We start from the raw sequence: 19,100 nt of genomic DNA on the forward strand, positions 1-19,100 counted from the left end.
CTATGATTGATTAAATGCCAACTTTTGAATTAAGTAAGACTAACACGCTCGTTCTCACTTCAGTGGATGAGGGGGGAAGGCTGGCTGGAAAAAGGCTGGAAAAAGGCGTACTGTGTCTCCACCCCTCATTCGTAAAATCTCCCGAGCAGGGGCTCGACCAGCGGTGTCCCCCATACACTCAGAATCACAGTAGGGAGACAGCACTGACATACTCCCCCATAAGACTGGACCCCGAGTCATGAGTGTGGGGTAGCATTCGTGAGATTCCGCTCCTCTCCAGACCCCCCTCCGCCCTTCTCGCATGGCTGGGAGAAAGCACACCCTTCTTGGCAAGGAGAATGCAGAAGTTCCCTAAATATGTCAACCACAAGAGTAGAAACTACCACTGCAGAGGAGTAGCCAGCGGGCCTGCTCACCATTGCCCGCAAACATAGGGGATGTTCTCTGGACACTGCTTGATGGCCTGTGCTGGTAGTTCCGAGGATTTCTGAACCCACGAGGAGAATGCGTGGTCCTCATCATTGGTGAGATGTAGACCATGAGGAGACTCTGAAGTAGAGATACCAGCCACAAATGCGGAAGCAGCCGAGCTCTGTCCACCGGATTCTCCTCATTGAAGAGAACCAGGGTGTTGCTATGAACAGACATTTCTGCATAAAGTCTGCCATGTAGTAATGAGGTGATTTGACCCAAGGCTGCGGACGGCGGTGTCGTTACCAGGCAGGTGGGTAATATCGCCATTAGCACCAGTGAAACTGCAGTGCGGGTGCTAAATGCTGCAATATAGTAAGAGAAAAAAGAAAATCTCAAATACCTTCTCCCCGGCCACGTCCGAGCTCTACAGGGAGTCCGTTTTCAATGTTGATTACACTGGCATAATTAATACTGAACACAGAATTGATCTTTTCCTTTAGCACCCGCTTGTGATTTTTAATGGATGCTGAAGAGGGCGTGGGGGCTAAAAAGCGGGGGGCAAGTGAGGCAAAAGGCAAGGTGTACGCTGGGAGAGCTCAGCACCCGGGATTTTACCAGTGAATGCAGCCCACGTTTGGCGCACCGCCAAGAGTGCTAATGATCAATATTAATACTAACATGCAATCCATGAAGACAAAACAGACTTTCATTGACATACTCCTCTATTGTAAAATTTGGGAGAAATTGCAAAAGAGGAGCAGCATAAAATTCAAATGATTGTGGGGTGTATGGAAAGGATGTAGACAGAAGTGAGGAGTGGGGTCAATAACGCATGTGAGGAAACTGAAGGACAAGCATGTGCCCAGATTACAGGCGTTATGATATGTTTGGAGTAAAGCCTGCTACATATCATTCCCCTTTTGACACAATACCCCAGGCATAGTTGCGAGGAAAATGAGATTACAATGCTGTATAGTTGTGCTCAAGCCATTTACCTGTGGTGTAGAAGTTTGAGATAATAATATTAGAAAATTAAACAAAAAATATTAAGTTTGAAAAATCAAAGTTTGAAATTATGCTTTCTGTCCTGCCACTGGCCTCTTTCGCAACCTTTGCAATTCTCTCTCTCTCTCTATTCTTCCCTCTAGCCCAACTCTCTCTGCTGGGCACACTCTCGATGTTCTGATCTCCTCTGAACTCCCCCTCTCAAACCCTCTCACCACTCCTCTCTCCTGGAGTGATCACTTTCTCCTCTTATCTTTCTCTCTTTCTCTCCACCCCTCAGGCAAAACCTATCCCCACACTGCCACCTTCCTTCTCAGTCATTCGACCCATGAAGCGTGTGTCAGTTGAGGCTTTTGCCACCTCTTTCGCCTCCCCTCCTGCAACTCTGGCTGACTCACACCCTGACACAGCCCTTTCTGTGCTTCACTCTGCTATCTCTGACACTCTCGAAGCACTTGCCCCTGCCATGAGGATCCGCATGATGCCTGAAGCCAAGTGCAACTCCTGGTGCGACTCAGATCTCGTTACCCTTAAACGCAAGTGTAGGGTGGCTGAGAGGAAATGGTTGGCATCTTGTACCTCCTCTGACAAACTGGCCTGCCGGCTGTTCCAAAGTCAATACCGACTCTCTTTCCTCACTAAGAAGAGAGCTCACATACAAGCCTGTATCTCTGCGGCATCTAATAACTCGGCCGAACTCTTTAAAATCTGCAAGGATCTGGCCAATCCTGCTGCAGTCTCTACCTCTCCTGTTCTGTCCCAGGCCCTCTGTACTGCCCTGGCTTCTCACTTGATCTCTAAAACTTAGGACATCCTGTCCACCTACTCTGCCTCTCCAGCTTCTCCCTCCATTCTCCCTGCTTCCTCCGACCCCCCTGCTGCCCCACTATCCCCCGTTCCCTGCTTTACCTCTCTTCTTCCCTGATGAGGTTTCTAGGCAAGACCGATCTATGAATAAATCATCAAAACATGTTCTTCCCTGCTCTCCCAAAACCTCCAAGGACCACATTGACACCCTTGCACCAGCGTTGGCCAACTTCTACAACCACTCCTTTGCCTTTGGAAACTTCCCCTCCCCTTTAAGCACTCTGGTGTGCACCCTCCGACTCCTCCCTTCCAGCTAATTATCGACCGATCTCTATCACTCCTTTCCTGGGCAAACTCCTTGAAAATCTGGCCACCTCGCAGCTTCATCATCACATCTGTTGGTTGTCTCCATGACCATCAGTCTGGCTTTAGAGCTGCTAAAAGCACGGAAACTGCTCTCCTGAATATCTGTGAAGACCGGATCTCTGACCTTGATTCTAATCTCCCCTCCGTCCACATCCTTCTTAATCTCTCATCTGCCTGTAACACGGTCAACCATGCCAGCGTGCTCAACTGGCTACATGATAACCTGGTATAACTGATCAGGCTCTGGCCTGGATGACCGCTTTCCTCTCTGACTGACCCTCCCTGGTTTAACTTTGGTCCTTCTCTCCTCTATCTCTCTCTCCACCTGCAGTGTTCCCCAGGGGTCTAGCCTTTCTCCTTGGGTGTTCAACCAATACTTTGCACCTCTAGCCCACTGCTTCGCTGCACTCTGTTCCAACTTCCAATGCTATGCGCATGACACCCAGCTTGTTTTCAGGCTCCCCTCTGCCGCCTCCTCTCCTCTCATCTCTGACTGTGTGTCTACAATCCAAGAATGGTGCACCACCAATGATCTCTGCCTGAATGCCAGCAAGACGGAGATCCTTCTTATCGGCACACCTACACCTCTCTTTCCCTGCACTCTCTGGTCGGCCTCCCTTGGCCCTCTTCCTGCTCCTACCTGCGTGGTTAAGAACCTCTGGGCTATCTTCAACTCCAGGCTCTCCTTCTCTCCTCACATCTCTGACTTATCTAAGAAGTCAAACTACCAACTTCACCTCATCAGAGGTATTCTTCCCTTCCTCTCCTTCCCCCAGATGCTCACTGTCTCTAGAGCGCTGGTCCTCTCTAAGCTTAACTACTGTAACAGCCTCTTTTTAAATCTTCATGCCTCTACTCTTAATACTCTCCAACTCATCCAGAACAGGGCTGCTAGACTTGTCCTTGGTCTCAAGCCCAGGGATTGTATCTCTCCAGCCCTGAAATCCTCTATTGGCTCCCAGTGGCTGCAAGGATCAAATGCAAGACCCTCTGCATTGTACACGATGCTTTCTGGGGCCTGGGACCAAAATATCTCCAGCTTTCTCTTCTGAAGTATCTCCCTACTCAAGCTCTTCGCTCTTCCATCTCCAACTCCTTGAGGGTCAATCTCTTTTTCCAAGCATAGAGCTGGAGGCAGATCTCTCTCTTCGGCTGGTGCCTCCCTCTGGAACAGCCTCCCTGCCTCTCTGAAACTAGAGCAGAACCATCTCAGGTTCTGGAAGCTGCTCAAGACTTTCCTCTTTGCTTCCGCTTTCTCTCTTCCTCTTCCTTGCTGACCTCCCATCTGTCATTGTACTGGTTACCTGGCTACCCTCTGAACCTCGGGCCCAGGTGCCTGCCCAGCAGTTGCACACCTGCACTGCCGCCTGGCAACACTGCACTTTGTGGCTGTATCTGTTACCCTATAGTCCCCCCACCTGCACGTCCCAATTACCTGCTGCCTGCACTTAACCCTTGCACTGCCACCTGTTGGCCGCACTTCCTTCTTCATGTTTTGTTTGTGTTTTGTTGATCATATGTCCTGCACTTCTCCCCTCCCCTTCCTCGGGCACTTCTCCCCTTTTGCCCCCCCCTGCACTTGCACGATCTCACTGTCACTGGGCCTAGTAAGATCGCTGTCTTGTTCTCCCTTGTTCCCTTCCCTTGCATCGTCGCGCCTTGATACACTGGTGTAGGGCGTGCTATAAATAAAATATATCATATCATATTATTGATAGGAAAAGCTGGGCAATTAAAAAAAATCAATGTTTTTGTTTAATAAAATGAATGCAATGGGTAGTGTGAGTAGGGTGGGTGCCATGTGTAACAGGCAGCAGAGGTTTTAAAACGTTAAAAACAGGGAAAATAGGACTCAAACCTAGCCTACATGGAAAGGGGAGTAAGAGTTGTCACGACCGTAAGGTGTCACCAGGGGTTTTTCGGTCAGAACATTTCAAAAACAATGCATGACTATGGAGAGGGCCATGTACAAGACTATACGAGAGAAACCACGGCTGTGGGTGTGCGGAGGGAAACTGAGGGAACTGCAATTTAAATCTAACCATAACAAATCAAAAACAAAACATATTTTTTTAAACTTACATTTTCCAAATTATTTTTAGAGATTATATTTTCAAGCTTTCTTGTTCCAAACTTAGTTTTCAAAGCAAGTCTAAGAACCATTTAGTTACAACACCACATCTTTAACAATTCTTCAAGTCAATGCTGGCCAAAGAGGATAGGGCTGTACTATGGAGAGCAAAGCATAAAGACTGCAAGGGGGTAGTGGCTCCGCCGCCACTGCTTCGAGTACAGTAGCAGCAGTGGTTAGTGTGGAGCTGGTACATTTCCCCGGATCCCAACTCACTGCAACCATTTTACTGTACTGAAGTATACCTCTGTAAAGCACTCCGTTATGCATCTGTACTGTTGTATGCCTCTGTAAAGTGCTCCATTATGCATCTGTACTGTTATATACCTCTGTAAAGCACTTTGTTATGCATCTGTACTGTTGTATACCTCTATAAAGTGCTCCATTATGCATATGTACTGTTGTATGCCTCTGTAAAGCGCTCTGTTATGCATCTGTACTGTTGTTGGCCTATGTAAAGCACTCGGTTATGCATCTGTACTGTTGTATACCTCTGTAAAGCACTTCGTTAGGCATCTGTACAGTTGTATACCTCTGTAAAGCGCTCTGTTATGCATCTGTACTGTTGTATGCCTCTGTAAAGCGCTCCGTTATGCATCTGTACTGTTGTAGGCCTATGTAAAGCACTCGGTTATGCATCTGTACTGTTGTATACCTCTGTAAAGCACTTCGTTAGGCATCTGTACAGTTGTATACCTCTATAAAGCGCTCTGTTATGCATCTGTACTGTTGTATGCCTCTCAAAGCGCCCCATTGCTTCCTTGAACCTCGGTCTGCGCTCAATGAAAAACATGATAATAATAAAAATACCACATTTTTTGCAGCAATTGTTACAGAGGGCAAGCCTCCATATCCCTAGTCTACATCCCAACCCTTCCCCAAACCCTAACTGCCTTAAAAATTAAAGATAAAACATACCCTTACCCAGGACGCCCCCCTTAAAAAAATGATGCAAGAAAAATGCGGTGGAACGGCCGCATTGATTTGGGTGGGTACCGTTCAGTGCCACCCCTTTCAACCTCCTAGACATTTTATCTGAATGCTCTGTACACTTTGCAGCCACTACTAGCAACAGATTAAGTACAGTAGCAGGTTCTGGGTGTTGTGAGTATTTTAACATGAACAAACACATGACACGTACAATTGGGGCTGACACCAAACATTGACAAAGCCGATAGTTTTGGCTGTTGCATGAGGAAACATGTTTATGTGTTCAAGCACACAGATACACTCGGGCTAATGGGGGAAGTGTAGAGGGGAATGCAAACAGAGGGTGAAAGAATTAATATGAATGTGAGAATTGATGAGAATGAGGGAAGATGTGTCAATTAATGATTATGATACACGAGTAAGGCTATGGTGCTGGCGGGGTGAATTAAACATGTTGAAGTTCTTTGAAAGTTTAAGGGCAACTGATAGCAGGAGTATGTATGGACAGATACAATGAAATGTGTTAAATGTGTGTAATGGATGCTTACATGATTTAATATGCATGTAAGCATGGATCAATGTGTGTGAGTGTGGCAGATGCATTAAAATGTGAGGGTGAGTGACAAGTGAGAATCAGGATGGATGAACAAGTGAATGAGATTGGGAATTAGTGAATACTTGACTAAGAACATGGTAGGTGAGCCCAGGATGGAGGAAAAGAGATCACAGGTGGATGGGGGAAAGTTCAGGGCAGGTGGAGAAGAGTATGGAGGGGGCCGAGAACTTATAGGATTCTAGATTTCAAAACTGACAGCCTCTTTACCCAGGACCCACTATCCAGGAAAAATGAAATCTAGGTGTGTTTTCCTCCTCGGCTACCATGTTGTGAAACCTAAGCCTTTCTCCCACTATCCAGGAAACTCAAATCTAGGTGTGTTTTTCTCCTCGACTGCCATGTTGTGAAAACCTCACAGTAACCAGAAAACTTCCAGTAACCCAGTGAAAATAATTGAACGAACGCCAACTGCATAGCTCTTTCTGCAACGCTTAGAATCTGACACCACCCCATTTAGGCCCACAGTCCATAGGAAAGAAGAACAGCAAGACGCTAACCCACAACTTGGCCAGCCCCCTTGACACGCCCAGCAAATTGCCCACACCCTTAGCATCACATCAAGCCAGGAACCCTCTACCACCTCCAACTTATTACTAACACAGAATAAGGATACCCTAGTCAATCCCCCAACAGGAGCCACCCACTATCATCACCATCTCCGAATTATAACCCAGGTATAAAGTTGCAAGGCTGCCGGGAGTACACTGTTATACCAATAATCACAACGGATGAAGATAAGAATGCCAAAATCCAAACCCTGCTAAGCCCCACAGACGGGCTACTGCCCCTGTTACCGACACTCCAACCCCCAAACCAACTTACCGCTAAGGACCATAACATGCCAAGACACTGAACAGGATGACACCAAAGAAAAACAGAACAAGGAACAAACCAAATGGAACCACACCCTCTTCCAGTAGAAACTGCCATGAATACAGAACACACCCCTACAAACTATGCGGCCAACAGAACAAAGATCATGAGAAGAGAAAAGTCACTATATCTAACACTGTACCTCACAACTGACCACACACCACAACATCTCAACACCACTGTCATCGGTAGACGCGCCAAGCACATACTGGAACCACATAGAAAAAGAAGAGAAATGCCAAGGAGAAAAAAGAACAAACCAACGCCCTCACCCCTTATATCACAAAAACACAAGGACACCGCCACCAACTACAATAAAACATAGAAGAAGCAGAAGAAACCAGCAACCCAATAATTAATTTAACAGACCGCTTCAACGACAAGGCAAACTCCGCGCAGCTCCCATCACATCCTGACAGTAACATGGAAGCAGACCAACAGAACAACCACAAGACAAAACAATGTTAAAAAATAAACTAAACCACACCGAAAGGATCCACTGCAACCTTAATCAATGCAAGATTATTGTCCAATCATGCCACAGAGATATATGACATACTGTGTGACAAAGGTATCAACATCCTATTCACACAGAAACATGGCTAGATGACAACTACAACATCACACTACACTACTGCCTCCCTGACAACTTCAAGTGCTCACAGACAAACAGGAAAGACAAAATAGGAGGAGGACGTACAATAGCATATATGGAACACCTGAAAATTAAAACAAAAGAACCACTAAACATCAAAAACTGTGAATCTCTAATCCTTCACCTGACAGTGAACACCAAAACAAGCATCAAATTAATTCTGGTTTACAAACCACCGACATACGATGCGACTTTCGTGGACACCCTCACAGAAGCCATCACCAATTTAGCTATCAAGGAGGAACACCTGATAATCCTCAGGGAATCTGGTTAGAAGTAGAAACCGCTGACTCACAAAAATCACTAGCCAAACAACTGAAGACAATGGAACTACATCAGTTGGTCAAAGGAACAACACACACGGCAGGACACACACTTGATGTAATCTTCGCCAACAAAAACCTCCTCACCACGGCACCACCAATACAGATCCTCTGGAGCGATCTCCACATCATTCCATTCGTGATCATGCTACCAATGAAAGCAACCAAACAACCCAACAAACTACAAACTATCATGAAAAGAAACTGGAGGACCATCAAAGCTCGCAACTTAGTAGAACAACTCGAAATGACAAAACCACCAACCACGAACCTGACCCAAGTCAACCTCAACAGAAGAACACAACTACTTCATAAATGGATCACCGGAACAATTGACAATATCTCCAAGGAAAAACCTTTCACCCCATCGTGCAAGAGAGCAACGGCAACATTATTTACTCTGCTCCTCAGCGCAATGGAAAGGAAAAACAAGAAGCTGTAACTAGAATGGAGCAGTAAAGACGACCAGGCAAAAAAATCACAATTTTAACGACAAATCTGTTCATACAAAAAGGAAATCCATAAGGCCAAAAAGAAATGATATGACAACCATATAACAAAAGCCGCAAACACCCAAAAATAACTGTTCAATATCATAAACAAAATGAGGAACCCCCTTGGCTGCAACAACATACCGGTACGCTCATTGAAACTATGCAATGACCTTGCGGACCACTTCAAAAACAAAATCAGCACCATCTACTAAATCATACAAAGCAGACCGGTCAACCTAACCACAAGACCCACCCTCCCAACCGAGGATCATCAGAACACACTCCAAAGCTTCCCACAAATAGCAGAGACATTCGTCAAGCTGGTAAGAAATAGCAACAAAGCACGGCCCCCAATGGACCCCTGCCCTCCAGACATACACAAATCAATCCTCGCACAAGACACACCTCTGGAGTACTACAGAGACCTCTTCAACCTATCATGCTCAACAGGAAAACTACTGCGAAATTTCAAATGAGCGTACATTAAACCACTCCTCAAGGACACAACAGGCAATGTGGAAGACCTCTCCAACTACAGACCAATCTCAAACACCCCTACCCAGCAAAACTACTCGAAACCGACGTCTATGGAATAACACAAGAACACATAGAAAAACACCAACTGCTGGACCAGGCACAAGCTGGTTTCGGACCTGTGGGAGGAAGGGAAATGGCACTCCTCTCAATCTGGGACGATCTAAAGACAAATGCAGACTCTGACACAAGCCCAGCCCTGATACTCCTCAACCTCTCTGCAGTATTAGACACAGTCAACCATGACATTCTCATCAAGAGACTGGAAGAAATAGGAATCACCAACGTAGCACTACTCTGGATCAAATAACTCCCAACAGATAGAACAGAAACCGTCTGGATTAAACCTTTTGAATCCACTTCAATGGAAACCACCTGTGGAGTACCACAAGGATCATGCTTATCTCCACTGCTCTTCAACATCTAGCTGACTCCACTAATGAAGCTCATTAAAAGACACAGCTTCACATGCTACAACTTCGCTGATGACACATACATCATCGACAAAACACAAGGCACACATGAAGAAAACACAATGCTGGAAGATTGTCTACAAGAACTTTATGGTTGTATGAACACAAACAGCCTCAAACCCAACCCAGGCAAAACAGAAATAATGGTATACTGAAAAACAGGGAAAACAAACACTACATCCCATGGCCGACAGAACTAGGAACAGCACTGACAGTGTCAAAAACAGCAGAAAAACCTGGAGTCCTGATGGACAACAAACTAACTCTAGAACCACAAGTAAATGCAATAATCAAGAAATGTTTCTTCCTCACAGTAAAAAGAATCCTACCGTCCCTTTCCTTCACCCATAAGTCACTCACCATTATCTCCCCCATCCTGTCCAGATTAGACTACGCCAACAACCTACACCTTGGAATGCTGAAACGCCTACTAAAGAAACTACAACGTATACAAAATGCAGTGGCCAGACTCCTGCTCAGACTACCATGAAAGCGTATGGGCCCTTCTGAGATTTTTTTGTTCCACAGTAGCTATTCCGATTTTGCGTTCCTTGCTTTTTTGATCTGATGCCATACTGACTTGACACCAGCTGATCAATATCCGGTTCACAGCACGTGCACATTAAGCATTCAGGTAGGTACTTATTACAGACATTACACTGTGAATTGAAAGAATGTCTATTTGTAGTCATTGTGGACCCTTAAGTGTTCATCTGCGGTGGATATGACCCTTCAGTGTTCCTCTGCAGTACATACGACCCTTTAGTGTTCCTCTGCGGTGGATACAACCCTTTAGTTCCTCTGCGGTGGATATGACCCTTTAGTATTCCTCTGCGCTGGATATGACAACCCTTTAGTGTTCCTCTACGGTGGATACGACCCTTTAGTGTTCCTCTGCAGTGGATACTCCCCAGTCCTTCAAATGGCATGTGATTCCTCTTCATGTGGATTATTGTCCATGTGCACTCTATTTACATATTGCACAAAAGTAATGAGGACTTAGGTCTGGATATTCCAGGTCTCAGCCCATAATGCACATCGGAGAAGTCTGCACACTGGGACAGCAATGAAGTGGTAGGTGCAATGGGACAAGTGACTATTAATTACTTACTTTCACAATCAACCTCCTCTGATAAAGAGTGCAAAATAGCACACTAGATATCACCATTGCTACTCTACAAAAGAAAAGGTTCAGTAGTAGAAACAAATACACATTTGGGGACTCTGCACCTTGAGTATTAGTGGAGGCTGTTCACACATTTCCTCTGCAGGGTTACTCGAGTCTGTTGTGCCCTCCTTCCTCCCTTCCGAGTGGATCCGGTGTTACCAGGGTCTGAATAATGTGTGAAGTGAATGCAAGCGTGCATGCGCGCACCCACACACATGCATACAAGCGCATACACATGCACGCACACACACAGAAACACTGGGTGTGGAGTCTGAGGTATGGTTCCTTCAATGAAAACCTTCAGGAATATCATTTGTCACAAACATCCAAGTTGTAATAGATTTTATTGGACCTACTGAACATAATATGCTGAGATGGAGCCGTGCATCAGCATTTAAAATTGTGCGACTTCATCAGATGGCCACAAGGAAAACCAATATTTCTCTCCTCAGATTCAAACATTGCTCCCTTCAAAAGCAATGCTAATGTGAATTGAATGCCTGTTTCACATCTGTAACAAGCAATATACGCTCACTTTTTCTGATGCAGACATCTGTAAATGTGCTGTCTACCAGCTTTTTCCTCTAGCCTGAGGGTCCTGATGGACAACAATCTCACTGTAGAGCCACAAGTAAATGCTCTACTCAAGAAATGCTTCTTTCTCCTGCGAGCGGCAAAAAGGACCTAGCGTTCCTGTCAATCGCCAACAAAACACTTACCATCATCGCTCTGGTCATGTCCAGAGTAGATTATGCCAATAGCCATACCTGGATATGCCTGAACGACTTCTAAAAAAACTACACATACAAGCAGCCAGACTCCTTCTCAAACTACCCTGAAGAGAACACATCGCACCCGCGCTAATAATACTACACTGGCTACCAATAAAACAATGAAGAAAATTCAAATCAATGTGCATCATGCACAGAGCAATATATAACTAAGGCACAGAATTCCTGTGAGATAAATTACGCCTATGCCAGCCGACAAGAACGCTCAGATCAAGCAACGACATCCGCTTGGAAATGAAACCCTACAACAGAAGAAAACTTGGAGGATCCTCTTTCTCTCACCAGGCACCGAAAACCTGAAATGACCTACCGAAGAATATACGGAACACAAGAAACCAACTAGCATTCAAGAAACTGCTCAAATTCTGGCTCTTCAATGCGTAATTTGAAGACCACCCACAAGAACAGCCACACCGCTAAACAACGCTGAACAAAGATACCTATCCCGGGCCCCACCAAACACCCGAACACTAACAGAATCCAAGGAATGCACTCCACAACATACCATAAGACATAATGAGAGATAGCCATAAAAGGAGGACACTAAAGACTGAACACATACAGACCAAGACAGAAGCACTTAGATAACTCATCCATAGCACCCCGGCCTGTACCACACCCGAAGTTCCAGCAGACTAATTCACATAGATAGTAGGGAATGAGGACACTACAACTCCTGCTCTGACACCCAAGAAGGAGAATAGACACACCAATCTCACTATACATTGTTCATTAGAATACAACACTACACAGAGTTCATTAGAATACAACAGGGAGTGCACTGCACTAAAACCCTCTACAGTAAGACCGTCAAGAAAGAATAATAGCAACTAATCCCACCAATAGTAATATAATTTAAAACAAACAAGATTTGCCACAACCAAGATTCTCACCCCACTAACCATATCTTCAAATCTCTGCATACCTAACTCACCCAAAAATTCACACAACCAACTCTCACCCAGCAAACCACACGAACTTCACCACACTGCATCAACAATAAACTAACAACGCATAAACAACACCAACAGCACACGTGGTCGCGCCCCGGTCCAATACTAACACCAAAGCGCAGCACATGGTGCATTCGAGCTGAAGCCGTCAACAGCACACCACCTCTCTCTCTCTCTCTCTCCTCCTCCCTCTTCTCCCGACTAACCAAACCCCTTCCCCATTCTTGTTTACAGAGCCGCCAGAGCGCCTGGGGTCCAACTCCAATGGTGATGATGCACGTTATAAATACCCTTAACATTTAGCCTAGCAGACGTGAAGCCTTGAAGCCCTGCACCTGGCCTCAGTCTGCACCCTTCAGAGCAGACCCTTCCTGCAAAGCTTCTGGTATCTTCGAAACCAAAATGTTTTAGAATGGTTCAGTAGGGATCAAGCCTTCTTGAGGCGTAATACAAGATTATGGCTTTATTAGTTCTTACTTCTCAATGCCACTTGAACAATGTGAAATCCCCAACCATCAATGTTGCATCCCCAAAGGACCTTCCTTGTTTAGGGTTCCACAATTTTGAAGGATGTAGAATTACAGATGGTGCCAATTTTTAAACTCTATTTGTTAGGTAGTTTTGAGTTATTGTGAGATGAAAAGCAAAGCAGTTCCTCTCAATGGCATGCATAACGGAAAAGAACCCCTGGCACTTCAGCAAAATCTGTGCAGAAGGGATATCAAGATCGGGGCACCGGAATCCTCATCATCATGCTGTATGACGGTATTAACTGAAGCCCTGTGGCAGCTTTAAATAATTCCACAAAAACACACCGTCCTGATGGAACCAATGGAGGCAGCTTCTGCTGAGTGTTGTTGATTGAGCGGATAGAGTGCAGGGTGAGAAATTGAGGGAAGATGTGAACTATTTGGCTCCTTTCTGTAGCCATGAAGAGTCTGATGGGCTTGATACCAACAGCTACCTGGAGCTACTTTTGCCTTCCCAGGCCGGTTAATGTCGAACACGCACAGCTATGTGAATTTAACTCTGTGCGTTTGGGACAATCTATAAACATTAGGGTGCATCTTTACAGCATTTAAAACATTTACAGCATAAAGGGGTCCTAAATTATGGGCGAAATTAAACTTTTGCATCTTATGTGGAAGTTAGATTTGCAAACCGCTAGCTTTGCGCAGTGGCAGTATCGTAGCTCATGAGGTTTAACCGAGGCACAATTATTGCTTAAAGTTTTTTTTAACAAAAAAAAAGATTTTCAAACCACTATGTTCTAGCTCCTGGTTCCCCAGCGGTAGCTCCTAGTCACTGGTTAATGCTGAACACCAAGGGCTGCTTTCAGCGCCTGCTTATCCACCTTAATTTTGATCCCTGATGTGTCCAGCTCATAACACAAACAGAGTATTGCACTACTCTGCTGGACACAGAGTTTCTGACAATAGTCATTGACATGGAAAGTCACTCATGGAAAGTGTTACAGGACTAGCCAATGCGTGGCAGCTTAGCATTATTGTGAAGGAATCTGCAAGAGTTGTGTTTTGGGACTGTGAAAACGCCTGAAGATGGTGCTATGACATCAAGGAGGACCAACGCCATGTTGGCTATCGAGGTGAAGTGGGTTGCAGACTCATTTTGGCAAGAGGACAATGCCACAGCCAAATGATGTGTAAAATATACTCCAGAGCTCGAAAGGAAGAGCAGAGACCATACATACCCTCATGATACATAGGCTTGGGTGCAGACGCAGACATCAACGCCTCACGACAAGTGCGAGCGGCTTACTACTCCATAGTTAAGCCAACACCACACAGAGGGATTAACTGATTCATTGGCCTTCCAAAGGGGAAAACAAAATGTGAAATTGTGTAATTGAAACTGGGATAAACCACCATTATCGGTTACACTGAGGGAGGGGTTTTACTAAGTAATTAGAACATTAATTTAAGCTGAAGGTGGAAACATCAGCCACAGCATTTGACAAGAGAACCATTTTGGGAAGTAAGGAGAGCAACGCTGTAAACAGAGGAAAGAAGGAGAGTTAAGCTGGGGGTCACCAGAAATGTAGGCTGAGCGGGAAGGGGACACCAAGAGCTCTGAGAAGAAGCACATGATGAGAGGTTCTGAGGCCCTGAAGAGGTGCGCTCGATGAGAGGTGCTTGATGGGAAGCCCTAAGACTCTGAATAGGAGTGCTCGAAGAGAGGTGCTTGAATCATAAAGAAAAGCCCTTGAGGATAGGTGCTGACACGCCAGGGAAAAATCACTTGACGAGGATCTGAAATCCTCAAAAGAAGCGCTTGGAGAGAGGCACTGGAACCCTGGAAATAAGCACTTGGTGAGAGCTGCTTGGATCCTAAAGAGAAGTAATTGACGAGAGCCACTGACACACTGGGGAAAATTGTTTGATCAAATGCTAGGACTTTAAAACCTAAACTCCTACCCACATGCCCTGTGGGGAATTGAGTCCCTTGCTGACTGCCTACAGAAGGGGCGTGGCCTAGATGTTTGGGCTGGGCTGCTGCCATTGGTGGCAGAACCCAGACTGATTTTCATGTGTCTGATCCCCTTCTGCAGTGCTGCAGACATGGTAAAAACGAGGCATGGGAGGTCGCCTCAAGCAATGCCAGACGGTAGATTCATTCTAAACCTTCCGTAAATCATTTTATGTCTTAGTTTAGCATTTTAGGCAAAGCATGAGGCGGAAAGGGGGCCCATTGCAGGTACCATAACGCATGGAATAAGGACACCAGTTTCCCAGTACATCACAAGTCAGAACCGGCATACCCCCCCCCCCCCGAGCAAAACTGCTCAATGATTTATTTGGAAGGTCCCTGAGCATTGATGTGGGACACTGCAGTTTTACTTGGAGCGGCCGGTAGCATTTAATGGGGTTCTAGGCTGTCCTGGTAACCCAAATCTGCCATAAGCCTTTCCAAGCACTCCTTGATACATAGTTCCACAATGAACTGGTATTGGGGTTCCAGGCAATCATGTAAATATTATTCCACAAGGAAGCTTTCTTAAGATTCCAGCCAGCCCTGTGAACGAAATTCCACTGATCCCCATGACGCTGCCCGCTTGCCCTGCACTCAAAGCACATCTAATGCACTGAGGGTCCGGAGTAATGTTAGTCAGGGTCTCACCTACCCTGTATAATATCTACACAAAACGGCTTTTTGACCACCTTTACTCTCTGGTAGTCTCATCACAAACTATGCTGGCGACACCCAAATCGTCACCCCCCTCTCAGGGGAAAATAGGTAGGGCTCCACTAAGGTGAATAACATTTAGGAAATTATTCAAACTTGGATGTCCCTGCATAGTCTCTGCTTGAACGATGAGAAAACAGAGCTTCTGCTATTTGGCACATCAGCCCGCATCGCAAAACTTGACCCTTCCTTTTGCTTCTTTGACATCGATGGCTATAAGATCCCCATCTCCTCTACGGTAAAAACTCTCGGCGTCCACCTTGCTGTTGCGCTCAATGTGTCCCATCAAATCAACCTCATCGCCTCCTCAGCAGCCTATGCCAAGAAGCGCATCCAAGCTAGTAAACCATTCCTAACTTCAGATAATCATCTCACAGTCGCCCGTGCTCTTGTGGGATCAAAGTTGGACTGCTTTAATGTCTTGTTCTGGGGCATCTCCCCAAAAAACTTAAACAGGCTCCAATTGACCCAGAACAATGCTCTCTGCATTGCACCTGAATAAGCATGACCACCTCTCTGAAGCTAGAAGATCTGTCGATTGGCTCCTGGTCCGAGATATAATTAAATGTAAAATTCTCTCTATCACACATTGTTGCCTGTCAAGCGATGACCATATATATCTATCCCAAAGACTCACCACATATCAGACCCTTGAGGCCCACCTACAGCTACTGCCTCGTCATACCACGATTAAGACGCAAACGAGCTGTCGGGTTGAGCTTCCCGGTGGTGGCAGCAAGCCTCTGGAACAACCTACCACTCTTCCTTAAATCTGAACCCTCAAACGCACGGTTCCTGAAAAAAATGCAAGACCTGCTTGTTCAACTAACTACTACTGTTCCCATCAAATGCATCTTGTCTGTAACTAGCGCCTAGATGCCTAGGGGCTCCACGTGCTTCTATAATATAAAAATAAATAAGTAAATAAAACCTTTTTTGAATTTAAGGCACAGCAAAGTATAGGGAGTATTTGGTGCTCAAAGTTTACATTTTTGGAACTAAAGCTCTTGATGGCCATGTGGAAGGAACCCCAGTGCAATGCTCCTCGCCCTGTGTGGGGGCCAAGGTATGTCCCTTTCCGCGCAATCGCCGGAGCAGAGCATGCAGAATGGGGTCTGTCCCAGCGCAGAGAGAGTCGCTGCACAGAGGGCAGAAGGGTTTGGGAGCAGTGTCGTGCCCCTCACGCTTGCCCTGCTCCAGGCGGAGCTCGTGTTTCCCAGCTCAGATCAGCCAGGCAATCATTGTACCTTTCGGGATCCCAGGAAACCGAAACCTCCGCTTTATTGTCCACATTGAAGCCGCTTTGTTCGCGAAATACCGGACACTTGTACCGGGCACCACACAACCTGCCGCCTGTGGCATCCACACACAGGCGTTTGTGTCCGAGAGATTGTATCAGAGCGACCGACCGAGACACTGTGCTGGGAGAAGTGCGGTCAATTCTCTGGGGACCATTTCACCCAGGATGGATTTCGTTGCCGTTTGCACGAGTTGGCGCACATGCAAGGCTCCTTTCCATCGGGTTTTCTCCTCGAATAATTGCACAGTATTAAGAAGAAGTACCTCTGTGCAATTCAGCACACAAGGTAAACAATCCAAAGGAACCAGGCGGCCATTTGCTTGCACAGGCGTCGCCGTTTGAAAGATGACCTCTTAGAAACACCATTGAGCAAATTAACCTTGTCCACAAATCGACAGCTACCCCACGAACCTTGTCCTCCTTAAGCAATCACTAACTTACCCCTTATTATAATTTTTTTTAAAATCCATATGACACAGGACAATACATATATTTGTGAGCATTAAATGAGTGTGTGAAATAGACTCAAAGGGGTCGATTTGCAAAGAAGTTACCCGGGATATCTCTGAGTTGCTCATGTAGGGAAAAGATTTGCTTCGCAAAAAAGTTTACTCCCACAAACAGTGACTTACTCCTGAGCTACGATTCTCTTTCCAGGAGTAAATTGGACTTACTCCTGTTAACTTTTCTGTGAAGTGTACAGTCTCTGTCTGGGAACAAGTCAAACATAGGTCAAAGTTATTACAGGTAAATCATCCAAGAAGAATGGATTCCTTTATGGAAAAATCACGGAGGAAATGAGTGCTCCTCATGGGCACGTGACTGGGCTGCATGGTTCTATGTGATGTTAGCTAAAGCATTTTAGTAGAGGCAATTTTTTGCCGAATTTTATCAAAAAAACACCAATTATTTCATATTTTTTATTTGGGTGGCTCATCCCCCAAACCCCGTTACCCCATGTTTTTTACCCCCAAGCCCTCCCCACCTGTTTTAACCCCTTAGCCCCCATATATATATATATATATATATATTTTTTTTTAATCTGTATTTTTCCGGTAAAATTGACTCTACTAAAAAGTTTTCGCTAAAATCACTGCACACCAGGCTACATCAGTGTCAGGGCCATACTTCAGATTATCGATCGGTGAAAGGGAGGATTCCCAATCTGGTCAAATATAATTGAAACGTATGGGATTGTTTGAAACCTTTGAGGCTAGAAGGCAGACGTTTGTTATTGAAAATGAGCATAGCGATAGATTTTGTTGGAGTCTGGGGTGAAATTCTCAGATTCCCCACTTACACGGGCATGCGCCTCTTGCCAGAGGAGGTTCAGGGTGACACTGTGCGGCTATTTTGTACTTCAGTCGTTGTTGGCACTGCGGTGCATGGGTATTGTGACGGTTATAGGTCAAAGGTTCGAATGAAAAGGATCGAATGACAAAAGGGTCGAATCAAAAGGACCGAAAACAAAAGATTCGATTTTTTTTGGGGGGGTCCCCCCCAAAACCCACTTTTTTGTGGTAAAAACCACTTTTTTTTCCTATACGGAAACCCCCAAAAAATATATATTTAAAAAAAAAATTCAACCCTTTGGTTTTAGGTCCTATTGACTCGGTCCTATGGCATTCGATCCTTTTGGATTCGAACCTTTGACCGGACACCTATTGTGACAGTACCGCGCAAGCATGGTGACACGATTGTTGGGATAAGGAGGTTACATCGTGGAAGAATTTGTCTAATACGAATTCGCCAATTTTTTTTCTCCGTATTTGCCTGAAAATCTATGTGGAGGTTGGGGGTGGGTAATCATGATAATTAAGTTATGAGGAAGTGGGGGTTGGTGCGGGGGTCTTCCCCCACATATATTTGCGGTCAAATTGAATTAAAGAAAAAATAAATTCAACACACTGGTATTTGTTGAATCTTTTTCACTATAATCACAGAGAACCATGATTGACACATGGCTCGTGCCCCTATTCACAGGTGGCTGCGCATTCCATGGGTCACAGCAGGCGGTGCAACGTGTACACGATCATGGGAATACATCGTATTCCACTGTAACT

At 45.4% G+C, this 19,100-nt stretch overlaps 1 protein-coding gene and 1 pseudogene across 3 annotated transcripts in view; one reads left to right on the plus strand and one right to left on the minus strand.

Annotated features, from left to right (window-relative positions):
- Positions 1-19,100, minus strand: part of DVL1 (dishevelled segment polarity protein 1) — a 940,598-nt gene that overhangs the window by 266,296 nt on the left and 655,202 nt on the right. The window lies entirely within an intron of this gene.
- Positions 13,700-13,822, plus strand: LOC138474962 (U4 spliceosomal RNA; annotated as a pseudogene).

The sequence above is a fragment of the Ambystoma mexicanum genome, chromosome 8, assembly GCF_040938575.1.
Source record: "Ambystoma mexicanum isolate Mex_15411 chromosome 8, UKY_AmexF1_1, whole genome shotgun sequence".
Taxonomy (NCBI): domain Eukaryota; kingdom Metazoa; phylum Chordata; class Amphibia; order Caudata; family Ambystomatidae; genus Ambystoma; species Ambystoma mexicanum.